We start from the raw sequence: 14533 nt of genomic DNA, 5'->3' as shown, positions 1-14533 counted from the left end.
TGAGTGACAGTGAAGCCAAATGGCAATGCCGCAATCAATTGTCCTGTACACAATCTCCTTCATCCACGTGGAAGGTTACTCACGGGCACACAAGAGGACGGAAGAAGCCCAAATGCATCGTTGGACATAATAAAGTCAGACGTGTTGAGGGCTGAAGAAATCTTGCAGAGATATGGAAAGCTGCCCTGAAAACCCAGTTCGGGGAGAGCCTGAGCTCTTTTGTGCTTCTAGGCCTGAAGATGCTCAGCACCTTTCCCAGATGCTCAGCAGGCAGTAGGATTGTGCCTGAATCTGGCTCTGGAAATGCCAGTGCCTCAACTGAGAGCTGTGGCAATGATTTCCATTGCATGGAGAGGGGCCACAGTCCTGCAAGAGTCTTTCAGCAGAGCAAACAGCAGCCTGGAGGGTGGGCAATGCTGCATCTGGACCACTGCATGCTCATCCTTCACCACAATGCAGAGCTGCCATGGATCACTTTTTCCATTTCTCCTGTTGGATATGTTTTGGAGAAGTTGTTCTAGGTGGCTTTGGATGGTGATCCAAGTAGGAAGCAGCCATTCGCCTGCTGTGATATCCTTACAACTAGTCCTAACTTCTCATTGCCTTTGGTTTGATTGGGGGTGTTTTATCTGTTTGTTTGATTGGTTTCTTTGGGTTGGTTTCTTTGTGTTTTTCTCTCTTTTGCTTGGAGTTTCTTTTCCTTTTTTAGAAATGACTGGTGAAGTTGGCACAAGCAAACTCCAGAAAACGTAAAGCAGGCTTGACTTTCCAGAAATTGCTTTTGGCTGGCTTTAGCTGCATTCCCCAGGATCACGATCAGCAGTAGATATTTGCAGGTTTTGCTCTGCATCCTCAGCCTGCCCAGATGTTGTTCAGTGTTTCAGCAGTGGAGAAGACGATGGATATTTTGCTAAACCTCCTTTCAAACAACAAAACTTGGGTTAGCACGACAGAAAAGAAGAGAAGAAAATCTTCGCCAGTTAGAACAGAGCCAGAGTCCCACCATTTCCCCCTCCACTTTTCTTTCTTTTCTACATTTAGAGGTAAAGCTTCCATCTGCAAAAGCTTCCATCTCTCACTTCCTGATGTAGCCATTTGCTAGCCTTTAGCCTTGACTGCCACGCATCGGACTGCTGTCCGTGTGGGGCTGGGGATGCTCAGCCTGGAAAGAGAAGGGGGCTGGCGAGGCCTCCCTGCAGCTCTAGGAAAGATGGGCACAGAGAGGAGAAGCCTTTCAACTGCAGGAGTGAGCTTGAAGTTGGATCTAATGAAGCTGCTCTTTTCCACTCCGGCTGCTGGGGCACTGGCCCAGGCTGTGCACAGAGGCTGGGGATGCTCCATCCTTGGCTACATCCAAGGCCAGCTGGGAGCGGGGCTCTGAGCAACCTATTCTGGGCGAAGATTGCTCCGCTTGGAACAAGATGGTCTTTAGGGTCCCTTCCAAGCCCAAGCACCCAGGGATTCCATCATTCATTCTACGGTCTCCGTTGTCCTCTTCAGCCTGGGCCTGAACTCCTGGCGGTGATGTCACAGTGCACGCTCCAGCTAGAACTTCCAGCATCCAGCAACGGCCACAACACAACCCTTGGCTCTTTGTGCCAGCACGCTCTTCATTCACCCTGCTCCAAGCCTACCCCTGTCACCTTGTTGCCACCTGCTCCCTGATTCCCCCAGCAGTCCCCAAAGCTCCCCATCGCTTGGATTTTGCTCTCCATCCCTGCAGGATGTGTGCATTTGTTCCAAAAGAGGTATGGTACTATTCCATGGAGGCGGACACCCTGCAGCTGCCTGGCTGGGCTGGAGCTCTGTGGGACAGGGTGGGAAAGGGACCCCACTGAAATTTTGCTACCTCTGCAGGCTGGCACAGACGGAGAGGAGGAGACGGACGTCGATACACAGACTGATAGAGAAGAAGCCATGGAAGTGGACGGAGAGGATACTGGAGAGGAAGAGATGGATGTGGATATGTACGAGACAGAGGAAGAGATGGAGGTGGAAATGTAAGATTATATTGAAGAGATGGATATTGATCTAAAAGACAAGGAGGAAGACATGGTCTTGGGATGAAGACCGATGCCAGCAGCAGAACAGGCAGGTGCTCCCCACAGGCAGAGTGGGTCCCCTGCTGCCAGCCTGGGGCCGGGCTGGGCACTCCCTGCTCAGGGACACGCTAGCCCATGCACTGGATTCTGCTGGCCATCCCTGGCCTGGCCTGGGCTTGCTGTGGGCCACACAAGCCCTGTTCCAGTGCCTGGGCCACAGCCCCCAGCCAGGCTCCCTTCTGGCAGCAGAGTCCCACTGGGCCAGTGTCCCAGCCCGGCAGCACATGGAACACCCTTCCGTGCCTGACTGCACTGACCGTGCTACTTGTTTTTCCTTCCAGGACTTAGGGACATCACAGACACAGATGCCACCCTGCTGTACATACGTTTTACAGTTGTTGTGTTCAGGATAGAGGTTTTAGAGTTTGTTTAAGTTGTCTGTAAATACGTTTCATAGAGTTTTGTTAGATCTGTTCTCAGGTAAATAGGTTCTATAGTTTGTTGTTGTTGTTACCAATATTCTTACAGTGTAAATATGTGGTGTAGTTCATTCTTGTTCCTTTTCTTCTACAGATAAACAGTCTTTGATTTTCACACCCCAGTTCTCTTTGCATTTTCTTCGGGCACATTTGCAAAGCTGTGGGTTGTTTCGGGAACAATGCTTGCAGGACTCTAAAAAGAGTATCAAAACCGCTCTGCCACACTCTCAGCTGCTGCTGCTGCCCCAAAAAGCGCTGGCTGGCTTTGCTCACACAATCACAGTTGTGGTGGCATTTCTACCACACCACAGGACAGCGATGTTTTCCCTCTTCTCCTGGAAATACCTACAGCACTTGTGGGTAGCAAGGCAAACATGAGCCTCTTTTAGTGGCCCTTGAAACTGGACATGTGAAATGAGGTACACAAAGCCACAGGCCAGCTGAACCTGGCATCTCTGAATGGGTCTTTACATTCTTCCCAGGAAGATGAATGGCAATCACTATTTTGGCAGGGAGGAAAGTGCATCAGCTAGCAATTTGCTGTAGAAAATGTGCTTTCTGCTCCTCTCACAGCCAAAACTCCTACCCATTTCTTGGAAGTCCTTCTTAGATAAGGACCGTGTTCAACTGAGTGACAGTGAAGCCAAATGGCAATGCCGCAATCAATTGTCCTGTACACAATCTCCTTCATCCACGTGGAAGGTTACTCACGGGCACACAAGAGGACGGAAGAAGCCCAAATGCATCGTTGGACATAATAAAGTCAGACGTGTTGAGGGCTGAAGAAATCTTGCAGAGATATGGAAAGCTGCCCTGAAAACCCAGTTCGGGGAGAGCCTGAGCTCTTTTGTGCTTCTAGGCCTGAAGATGCTCAGCACCTTTCCCAGATGCTCAGCAGGCAGTAGGATTGTGCCTGAATCTGGCTCTGGAAATGCCAGTGCCTCAACTGAGAGCTGTGGCAATGATTTCCATTGCATGGAGAGGGGCCACAGTCCTGCAAGAGTCTTTCAGCAGAGCAAACAGCAGCCTGGAGGGTGGGCAATGCTGCATCTGGACCACTGCATGCTCATCCTTCACCACAATGCAGAGCTGCCATGGATCACTTTTTCCATTTCTGCTGTTGGATATGTTTTGGAGAAGTTGTTCTAGGTGGCTTTGGATGGTGATCCAAGTAGGAAGCAGCCATTCGCCTGCTGTGATATCCTTACAACTAGTCCTAACTTCTCATTGCCTTTGGTTTGATTGGGGGTGTTTTATCTGTTTGTTTGATTGGTTTCTTTGGGTTGGTTTCTTTGTGTTTTTCTCTGTTTTGCTTGGAGTTTCTTTTCCTTTTTTAGAAATGACTGGTGAAGTTGGCACAACCAAACTCCAGAAAACGTAAAGCAGGCTTGACTTTCCAGAAATTGCTTTTGGCTGGCTTTAGCTGCATTCCCCAGGATCACGATCAGCAGTAGATATTTGCAGGTTTTGCTCTGCATCCTCAGCCTGCCCAGATGTTGTTCAGTGTTTCAGCAGTGGAGAAGACGATGGATATTTTGCTAAACCTCCTTTCAAACAACAAAACTTGGGTTAGCACGACAGAAAAGAAGAGAAGAAAATCTTCGCCAGTTAGAACAGAGCCAGAGTCCCACCATTTCCCCCTCCACTTTTCTTTCTTTTCTACATTTACAGGTAAAGCTTCCATCTCCAAAATCTTCCATCTCTCACTTCCTGATGTAGCCATTTGCTACCCTTTAGCCTTGACTGCCACGCATCGGACTGCTGTCCGTGTGGGGCTGGGGATGCTCAGCCTGGAAAGAGAAGGGGGCTGGCGAGGCCTCCCTGCAGCTCTAGGAAAGATGGGCACAGAGAGGAGAAGCCTTTCAACTGCAGGAGTGAGCTTGAAGTTGGATCTAATGAAGCTGCTCTTTTCCACTCCGGCTGCTGGGGCACTGGCCCAGGCTGTGCACAGAGGCTGGGGATGCTCCATCCTTGGCAACATCCAAGGCCAGCTGGGAGCGGGGCTCTGAGCAACCTATTCTGGGCGAAGATTGCTCCGCTTGGAACAAGATGGTCTTTAGGGTCCCTTCCAAGCCCAAGCACCCAGGGATTCCGTCATTCATTCTACGGTCTCCGTTGTCCTCTTCAGCCTGGGCCTGAACTCCTGGCGGTGATGTCACAGTGCACGCTCCAGCTAGAACTTCCAGCATCCAGCAACGGCCACAACACAACCCTTGGCTCTTTGTGCCAGCACGCTCTTCATTCACCCTGCTCCAAGCCTACCCCTGTCACCTTGTTGCCACCTGCTCCCTGATTCCCCCAGCAGTCCCCAAAGCTCCCCATCGCTTGGATTTTGCTCTCCATCCCTGCAGGATGTGTGCATTTGTTCCAAAAGAGGTATGGTACTATTCCATGGAGGCGGACACCCTGCAGCTGCCTGGCTGGGCTGGAGCTCTGTGGGACAGGGTGGGAAAGGGACCCCACGCTGAAATTTTGCTACCTCTGCAGGCTGGCACAGACGGAGAGGAGGAGACGGACGTCGATACACAGACTGATAGAGAAGAAGCCATGGAAGTGGACGGAGAGGATACTGGAGAGCAAGAGATGGATGTGGATATGTACGAGACAGAGGAAGAGATGGAGGTGGAAACGTAAGATTATATTGAAGAGATGGATATTGATCTAAAAGACAAGGAGGAAGACATGGTCTTGGGATGAAGACCGATGCCAGCAGCAGAACAGGCAGGTGCTCCCCACAGGCAGAGTGGGTCCCCTGCTGCCAGCCTGGGGCCGGGCTGGGCACTCCCTGCTCAGGGACACGCTAGCCCATGCACTGGATTCTGCTGGCCATCCCTGGCCTGGCCTGGGCTTGCTGTGGGCCACACAAGCCCTGTTCCAGTGCCTGGGCCACAGCCCCCAGCCAGGCTCCCTTCTGGCAGCAGAGTCCCACTGGGCCAGTGTCCCAGCCCGGCAGCACATGGAACACCCTTCCGTGCCTGACTGCACTGACCGTGCTACTTGTTTTTCCTTCCAGGACTTAGGGACATCACAGACACAGATGCCACCCTGCTGTACATACGTTTTACAGTTGTTGTGTTCAGGATAGAGGTTTTAGAGTTTGTTTAAGTTGTCTGTAAATACGTTTCATAGAGTTTTGTTAGATCTGTTCTCAGGTAAATAGGTTCTATAGTTTGTTGTTGTTGTTGTTGTTGTTGTTGTTGTTGTTACCAATATTCTTACAGTGTAAATATGTGGTGTAGTTCATTCTTGTTCCTTTTCTTCTACAGATAAACAGTCTTTGATTTTCACACCCCAGTTCTCTTTGCATTTTCTTCGGGCACATTTGCAAAGCTGTGGGTTGTTTCGGGAACAATGCTTGCAGGACTCTAAAAAGAGTATCAAAACCGCTCTGCCACACTCTCAGCTGCTGCTGCTGCCCCAAAAAGCACTGGCTGTCTTTGCTCACAGAATCACAGTTGTGGTGGCATTTCTACCACACCACAGGACAGCGATGTTTTCCCTCTTCTCCTGGAAATACCTACAGCACTTGTGGGTAGCAAGGCAAACATGAGCCTCTTTTAGTGGCCCTTGAAACTGGACATGTGAAATGAGGTACACAAAGCCACAGGCCAGCTGAACCTGGCATCTCTGAATGGGTCTTTACATTCTTCCCAGGAAGATGAATGGCAATCACTATTTTGGCAGGGAGGAAAGTGCATCAGCTAGCAATTTGCTGTAGAAAATGTGCTTTCTGCTCCTCTCACAGCCAAAACTCCTACCCATTTCTTGGAAGTCCTTCTTAGATAAGGACCGTGTTCAACTGAGTGACAGTGAAGCCAAATGGCAATGCCGCAATCAATTGTCCTGTACACAATCTCCTTCATCCACGTGGAAGGTTACTCACGGGCACACAAGAGGACGGAAGAAGCCCAAATGCATCGTTGGACATAATAAAGTCAGACGTGTTGAGGGCTGAAGAAATCTTGCAGAGATATGGAAAGCTGCCCTGAAAACCCAGTTCGGGGAGAGCCTGAGCTCTTTTGTGCTTCTAGGCCTGAAGATGCTCAGCACCTTTCCCAGATGCTCAGCAGGCAGTAGGATTGTGCCTGAATCTGGCTCTGGAAATGCCAGTGCCTCAACTGAGAGCTGTGGCAATGATTTCCATTGCATGGAGAGGGGCCACAGTCCTGCAAGAGTCTTTCAGCAGAGCAAACAGCAGCCTGGAGGGTGGGCAATGCTGCATCTGGACCACTGCATGCTCATCCTTCACCACAATGCAGAGCTGCCATGGATCACTTTTTCCATTTCTCCTGTTGGATATGTTTTGGAGAAGTTGTTCTAGGTGGCTTTGGATGGTGATCCAAGTAGGAAGCAGCCATTCGCCTGCTGTGATATCCTTACAACTAGTCCTAACTTCTCATTGCCTTTGGTTTGATTGGGGGTGTTTTACCTGTTTGTTTGATTGGTTTCTTTGGGTTGGTTTCTTTGTGTTTTTCTCTGTTTTGCTTGGAGTTTCTTTTCCTTTTTTAGAAATGACTGGTGAAGTTGGCACAAGCAAACTCCAGAAAACGTAAAGCAGGCTTGACTTTCCAGAAATTGCTTTTGGCTGGCTTTAGCTGCATTCCCCAGGATCACGATCAGCAGTAGATATTTGCAGGTTTTGCTCTGCATCCTCAGCCTGCCCAGATGTTGTTCAGTGTTTCAGCAGTGGAGAAGACGATGGATATTTTGCTAAACCTCCTTTCAAACAACAAAACTTGGGTTAGCACGACAGAAAAGAAGAGAAGAAAATCTTCGCCAGTTAGAACAGAGCCAGAGTCCTACCATTTCCCCCTCCACTTTTCTTTCTTTTCTACATTTACAGGTAAAGCTTCCATCTCCAAAATCTTCCATCTCTCACTTCCTGATGTAGCCATTTGCTACCCTTTAGCCTTGACTGCCACGCATCGGACTGCTGTCCGTGTGGGGCTGGGGATGCTCAGCCTGGAAAGAGAAGGGGGCTGGCGAGGCCTCCCTGCAGCTCTAGGAAAGATGGGCACAGAGAGGAGAAGCCTTTCAACTGCAGGAGTGAGCTTGAAGTTGGATCTAATGAAGCTGCTCTTTTCCACTCCGGCTGCTGGGGCACTGGCCCAGGCTGTGCACAGAGGCTGGGGATGCTCCATCCTTGGCAACATCCAAGGCCAGCTGGGAGCGGGGCTCTGAGCAACCTATTCTGGGCGAAGATTGCTCCGCTTGGAACAAGATGGTCTTTAGGGTCCCTTCCAAGCCCAAGCACCCAGGGATTCCGTCATTCATTCTACGGTCTCCGTTGTCCTCTTCAGCCTGGGCCTGAACTCCTGGCGGTGATGTCACAGTGCACGCTCCAGCTAGAACTTCCAGCATCCAGCAACGGCCACAACACAACCCTTGGCTCTTTGTGCCAGCACGCTCTTCATTCACCCTGCTCCAAGCCTACCCCTGTCACCTTGTTGCCACCTGCTCCCTGATTCCCCCAGCAGTCCCCAAAGCTCCCCATCGCTTGGATTTTGCTCTCCATCCCTGCAGGATGTGTGCATTTGTTCCAAAAGAGGTATGGTACTATTCCATGGAGGCGGACACCCTGCAGCTGCCTGGCTGGGCTGGAGCTCTGTGGGACAGGGTGGGAAAGGGACCCCACGCTGAAATTTTGCTACCTCTGCAGGCTGGCACAGACGGAGAGGAGGAGACGGACGTCGATACACAGACTGATAGAGAAGAAGCCATGGAAGTGGACGGAGAGGATACTGGAGAGCAAGAGATGGATGTGGATATGTACGAGACAGAGGAAGAGATGGAGGTGGAAACGAAAGATTATATTGAAGAGATGGATATTGATCTAAAAGACAAGGAGGAAGACATGGTCTTGGGATGAAGACCGATGCCAGCAGCAGAACAGGCAGGTGCTCCCCACAGGCAGAGTGGGTCCCCTGCTGCCAGCCTGGGGCCGGGCTGGGCACTCCCTGCTCAGGGACACGCTAGCCCATGCACTGGATTCTGCTGGCCATCCCTGGCCTGGCCTGGGCTTGCTGTGGGCCACACAAGCCCTGTTCCAGTGCCTGGGCCACAGCCCCCAGCCAGGCTCCCTTCTGGCAGCAGAGTCCCACTGGGCCAGTGTCCCAGCCCGGCAGCACATGGAACACCCTTCCGTGCCTGACTGCACTGACCGTGCTACTTGTTTTTCCTTCCAGGACTTAGGGACATCACAGACACAGATGCCACCCTGCTGTACATACGTTTTACAGTTGTTGTGTTCAGGATAGAGGTTTTAGAGTTTGTTTAAGTTGTCTGTAAATACGTTTCATAGAGTTTTGTTAAATCTGTTCTCAGGTAAATAGGTTCTATAGTTTGTTGTTGTTGTTACCAATATTCTTACAGTGTAAATATGTGGTGTAGTTCATTCTTGTTCCTTTTCTTCTACAGATAAACAGTCTTTGATTTTCACACCCCAGTTCTCTTTGCATTTTCTTCGGGCACATTTGCAAAGCTGTGGGTTGTTTCGGGAACAATGCTTGCAGGACTCTAAAAAGAGTATCAAAACCGCTCTGCCACACTCTCAGCTGCTGCTGCTGCCCCAAAAAGCGCTGGCTGGCTTTGCTCACACAATCACAGTTGTGGTGGCATTTCTACCACACCACAGGACAGCGATGTTTTCCCTCTTCTCCTGGAAATACCTACAGCACTTGTGGGTAGCAAGGCAAACATGAGCCTCTTTTAGTGGCCCTTGAAACTGGACATGTGAAATGAGGTACACAAAGCCACAGGCCAGCTGAACCTGGCATCTCTGAATGGGTCTTTACATTCTTCCCAGGAAGATGAATGGCAATCACTATTTTGGCAGGGAGGAAAGTGCATCAGCTAGCAATTTGCTGTAGAAAATGTGCTTTCTGCTCCTCTCACAGCCAAAACTCCTACCCATTTCTTGGAAGTCCTTCTTAGATAAGGACCGTGTTCAACTGAGTGACAGTGAAGCCAAATGGCAATGCCGCAATCAATTGTCCTGTACACAATCTCCTTCATCCACGTGGAAGGTTACTCACGGGCACACAAGAGGACGGAAGAAGCCCAAATGCATCGTTGGACATAATAAAGTCAGACGTGTTGAGGGCTGAAGAAATCTTGCAGAGATATGGAAAGCTGCCCTGAAAACCCAGTTCGGGGAGAGCCTGAGCTCTTTTGTGCTTCTAGGCCTGAAGATGCTCAGCACCTTTCCCAGATGCTCAGCAGGCAGTAGGATTGTGCCTGAATCTGGCTCTGGAAATGCCAGTGCCTCAACTGAGAGCTGTGGCAATGATTTCCATTGCATGGAGAGGGGCCACAGTCCTGCAAGAGTCTTTCAGCAGAGCAAACAGCAGCCTGGAGGGTGGGCAATGCTGCATCTGGACCACTGCATGCTCATCCTTCACCACAATGCAGAGCTGCCATGGATCACTTTTTCCATTTCTCCTGTTGGATATGTTTTGGAGAAGTTGTTCTAGGTGGCTTTGGATGGTGATCCAAGTAGGAAGCAGCCATTCGCCTGCTGTGATATCCTTACAACTAGTCCTAACTTCTCATTGCCTTTGGTTTGATTGGGGGTGTTTTATCTGTTTGTTTGATTGGTTTCTTTGGGTTGGTTTCTTTGTGTTTTTCTCTCTTTTGCTTGGAGTTTCTTTTCCTTTTTTAGAAATGACTGGTGAAGTTGGCACAAGCAAACTCCAGAAAACGTAAAGCAGGCTTGACTTTCCAGAAATTGCTTTTGGCTGGCTTTAGCTGCATTCCCCAGGATCACGATCAGCAGTAGATATTTGCAGGTTTTGCTCTGCATCCTCAGCCTGCCCAGATGTTGTTCAGTGTTTCAGCAGTGGAGAAGACGATGGATATTTTGCTAAACCTCCTTTCAAACAACAAAACTTGGGTTAGCACGACAGAAAAGAAGAGAAGAAAATCTTCGCCAGTTAGAACAGAGCCAGAGTCCCACCATTTCCCCCTCCACTTTTCTTTCTTTTCTACATTTAGAGGTAAAGCTTCCATCTGCAAAAGCTTCCATCTCTCACTTCCTGATGTAGCCATTTGCTAGCCTTTAGCCTTGACTGCCACGCATCGGACTGCTGTCCGTGTGGGGCTGGGGATGCTCAGCCTGGAAAGAGAAGGGGGCTGGCGAGGCCTCCCTGCAGCTCTAGGAAAGATGGGCACAGAGAGGAGAAGCCTTTCAACTGCAGGAGTGAGCTTGAAGTTGGATCTAATGAAGCTGCTCTTTTCCACTCCGGCTGCTGGGCCACTGGCCCAGGCTGTGCACAGAGGCTGGGGATGCTCCATCCTTGGCTACATCCAAGGCCAGCTGGGAGCGGGGCTCTGAGCAACCTATTCTGGGCGAAGATTGCTCCGCTTGGAACAAGATGGTCTTTAGGGTCCCTTCCAAGCCCAAGCACCCAGGGATTCCATCATTCATTCTACGGTCTCCGTTGTCCTCTTCAGCCTGGGCCTGAACTCCTGGCGGTGATGTCACAGTGCACGCTCCAGCTAGAACTTCCAGCATCCAGCAACGGCCACAACACAACCCTTGGCTCTTTGTGCCAGCACGCTCTTCATTCACCCTGCTCCAAGCCTACCCCTGTCACCTTGTTGCCACCTGCTCCCTGATTCCCCCAGCAGTCCCCAAAGCTCCCCATCGCTTGGATTTTGCTCTCCATCCCTGCAGGATGTGTGCATTTGTTCCAAAAGAGGTATGGTACTATTCCATGGAGGCGGACACCCTGCAGCTGCCTGGCTGGGCTGGAGCTCTGTGGGACAGGGTGGGAAAGGGACCCCACTGAAATTTTGCTACCTCTGCAGGCTGGCACAGACGGAGAGGAGGAGACGGACGTCGATACACAGACTGATAGAGAAGAAGCCATGGAAGTGGACGGAGAGGATACTGGAGAGGAAGAGATGGATGTGGATATGTACGAGACAGAGGAAGAGATGGAGGTGGAAATGTAAGATTATATTGAAGAGATGGATATTGATCTAAAAGACAAGGAGGAAGACATGGTCTTGGGATGAAGACCGATGCCAGCAGCAGAACAGGCAGGTGCTCCCCACAGGCAGAGTGGGTCCCCTGCTGCCAGCCTGGGGCCGGGCTGGGCACTCCCTGCTCAGGGACACGCTAGCCCATGCACTGGATTCTGCTGGCCATCCCTGGCCTGGCCTGGGCTTGCTGTGGGCCACACAAGCCCTGTTCCAGTGCCTGGGCCACAGCCCCCAGCCAGGCTCCCTTCTGGCAGCAGAGTCCCACTGGGCCAGTGTCCCAGCCCGGCAGCACATGGAACACCCTTCCGTGCCTGACTGCACTGACCGTGCTACTTGTTTTTCCTTCCAGGACTTAGGGACATCACAGACACAGATGCCACCCTGCTGTACATACGTTTTACAGTTGTTGTGTTCAGGATAGAGGTTTTAGAGTTTGTTTAAGTTGTCTGTAAATACGTTTCATAGAGTTTTGTTAGATCTGTTCTCAGGTAAATAGGTTCTATAGTTTGTTGTTGTTGTTACCAATATTCTTACAGTGTAAATATGTGGTGTAGTTCATTCTTGTTCCTTTTCTTCTACAGATAAACAGTCTTTGATTTTCACACCCCAGTTCTCTTTGCATTTTCTTCGGGCACATTTGCAAAGCTGTGGGTTGTTTCGGGAACAATGCTTGCAGGACTCTAAAAAGAGTATCAAAACCGCTCTGCCACACTCTCAGCTGCTGCTGCTGCCCCAAAAAGCGCTGGCTGGCTTTGCTCACACAATCACAGTTGTGGTGGCATTTCTACCACACCACAGGACAGCGATGTTTTCCCTCTTCTCCTGGAAATACCTACAGCACTTGTGGGTAGCAAGGCAAACATGAGCCTCTTTTAGTGGCCCTTGAAACTGGACATGTGAAATGAGGTACACAAAGCCACAGGCCAGCTGAACCTGGCATCTCTGAATGGGTCTTTACATTCTTCCCAGGAAGATGAATGGCAATCACTATTTTGGCAGGGAGGAAAGTGCATCAGCTAGCAATTTGCTGTAGAAAATGTGCTTTCTGCTCCTCTCACAGCCAAAACTCCTACCCATTTCTTGGAAGTCCTTCTTAGATAAGGACCGTGTTCAACTGAGTGACAGTGAAGCCAAATGGCAATGCCGCAATCAATTGTCCTGTACACAATCTCCTTCATCCACGTGGAAGGTTACTCACGGGCACACAAGAGGACGGAAGAAGCCCAAATGCATCGTTGGACATAATAAAGTCAGACGTGTTGAGGGCTGAAGAAATCTTGCAGAGATATGGAAAGCTGCCCTGAAAACCCAGTTCGGGGAGAGCCTGAGCTCTTTTGTGCTTCTAGGCCTGAAGATGCTCAGCACCTTTCCCAGATGCTCAGCAGGCAGTAGGATTGTGCCTGAATCTGGCTCTGGAAATGCCAGTGCCTCAACTGAGAGCTGTGGCAATGATTTCCATTGCATGGAGAGGGGCCACAGTCCTGCAAGAGTCTTTCAGCAGAGCAAACAGCAGCCTGGAGGGTGGGCAATGCTGCATCTGGACCACTGCATGCTCATCCTTCACCACAATGCAGAGCTGCCATGGATCACTTTTTCCATTTCTGCTGTTGGATATGTTTTGGAGAAGTTGTTCTAGGTGGCTTTGGATGGTGATCCAAGTAGGAAGCAGCCATTCGCCTGCTGTGATATCCTTACAACTAGTCCTAACTTCTCATTGCCTTTGGTTTGATTGGGGGTGTTTTATCTGTTTGTTTGATTGGTTTCTTTGGGTTGGTTTCTTTGTGTTTTTCTCTGTTTTGCTTGGAGTTTCTTTTCCTTTTTTAGAAATGACTGGTGAAGTTGGCACAACCAAACTCCAGAAAACGTAAAGCAGGCTTGACTTTCCAGAAATTGCTTTTGGCTGGCTTTAGCTGCATTCCCCAGGATCACGATCAGCAGTAGATATTTGCAGGTTTTGCTCTGCATCCTCAGCCTGCCCAGATGTTGTTCAGTGTTTCAGCAGTGGAGAAGACGATGGATATTTTGCTAAACCTCCTTTCAAACAACAAAACTTGGGTTAGCACGACAGAAAAGAAGAGAAGAAAATCTTCGCCAGTTAGAACAGAGCCAGAGTCCCACCATTTCCCCCTCCACTTTTCTTTCTTTTCTACATTTACAGGTAAAGCTTCCATCTCCAAAATCTTCCATCTCTCACTTCCTGATGTAGCCATTTGCTAGCCTTTAGCCTTGACTGCCACGCATCGGACTGCTGTCCGTGTGGGGCTGGGGATGCTCAGCCTGGAAAGAGAAGGGGGCTGGCGAGGCCTCCCTGCAGCTCTAGGAAAGATGGGCACAGAGAGGAGAAGCCTTTCAACTGCAGGAGTGAGCTTGAAGTTGGATCTAATGAAGCTGCTCTTTTCCACTCCGGCTGCTGGGGCACTGGCCCAGGCTGTGCACAGAGGCTGGGGATGCTCCATCCTTGGCAACATCCAAGGCCAGCTGGGAGCGGGGCTCTGAGCAACCTATTCTGGGCGAAGATTGCTCCGCTTGGAACAAGATGGTCTTTAGGGTCCCTTCCAAGCCCAAGCACCCAGGGATTCCGTCATTCATTCTACGGTCTCCGTTGTCCTCTTCAGCCTGGGCCTGAACTCCTGGCGGTGATGTCACAGTGCACGCTCCAGCTAGAACTTCCAGCATCCAGCAACGGCCACAACACAACCCTTGGCTCTTTGTGCCAGCACGCTCTTCATTCACCCTGCTCCAAGCCTACCCCTGTCACCTTGTTGCCACCTGCTCCCTGATTCCCCCAGCAGTCCCCAAAGCTCCCCATCGCTTGGATTTTGCTCTCCATCCCTGCAGGATGTGTGCATTTGTTCCAAAAGAGGTATGGTACTATTCCATGGAGGCGGACACCCTGCAGCTGCCTGGCTGGGCTGGAGCTCTGTGGGACAGGGTGGGAAAGGGACCCCACGCTGAAATTTTGCTACCTCTGCAGGCTGGCACAGACGGAGAGGAGGAGACGGACGTCGATACACAGACTGATAGAGA

The 14533-nt window shown here is 50.4% G+C and overlaps 1 long non-coding RNA gene across 1 annotated transcript; it reads left to right on the top strand.

Moving 5' to 3' along the window:
• Window positions 1-1337: 1337 nt before the first annotated feature.
• LOC147645856 (uncharacterized) lies at window positions 1338-13591 on the top strand. Its single transcript, XR_015282101.1, has 7 exons — window positions 1338-1748; window positions 1858-2091; window positions 2384-4897; window positions 5009-5242; window positions 5535-8069; window positions 8181-8414; window positions 11856-13591. It is a non-coding gene; the product is annotated as an uncharacterized LOC147645856 (long non-coding RNA).
• Window positions 13592-14533: the final 942 nt, after the last annotated feature.

Source organism: Cyanistes caeruleus, unplaced genomic scaffold, assembly GCF_971803275.1.
Source record: "Cyanistes caeruleus unplaced genomic scaffold, bCyaCae1.hap1.1 HAP1_SCAFFOLD_154, whole genome shotgun sequence".
Taxonomy (NCBI): Eukaryota; Metazoa; Chordata; class Aves; order Passeriformes; family Paridae; genus Cyanistes; species Cyanistes caeruleus.
The sequence above is the reverse complement of the archived record's forward strand: the minus strand, read 5'-3'. Positions and strand labels throughout refer to the sequence as shown.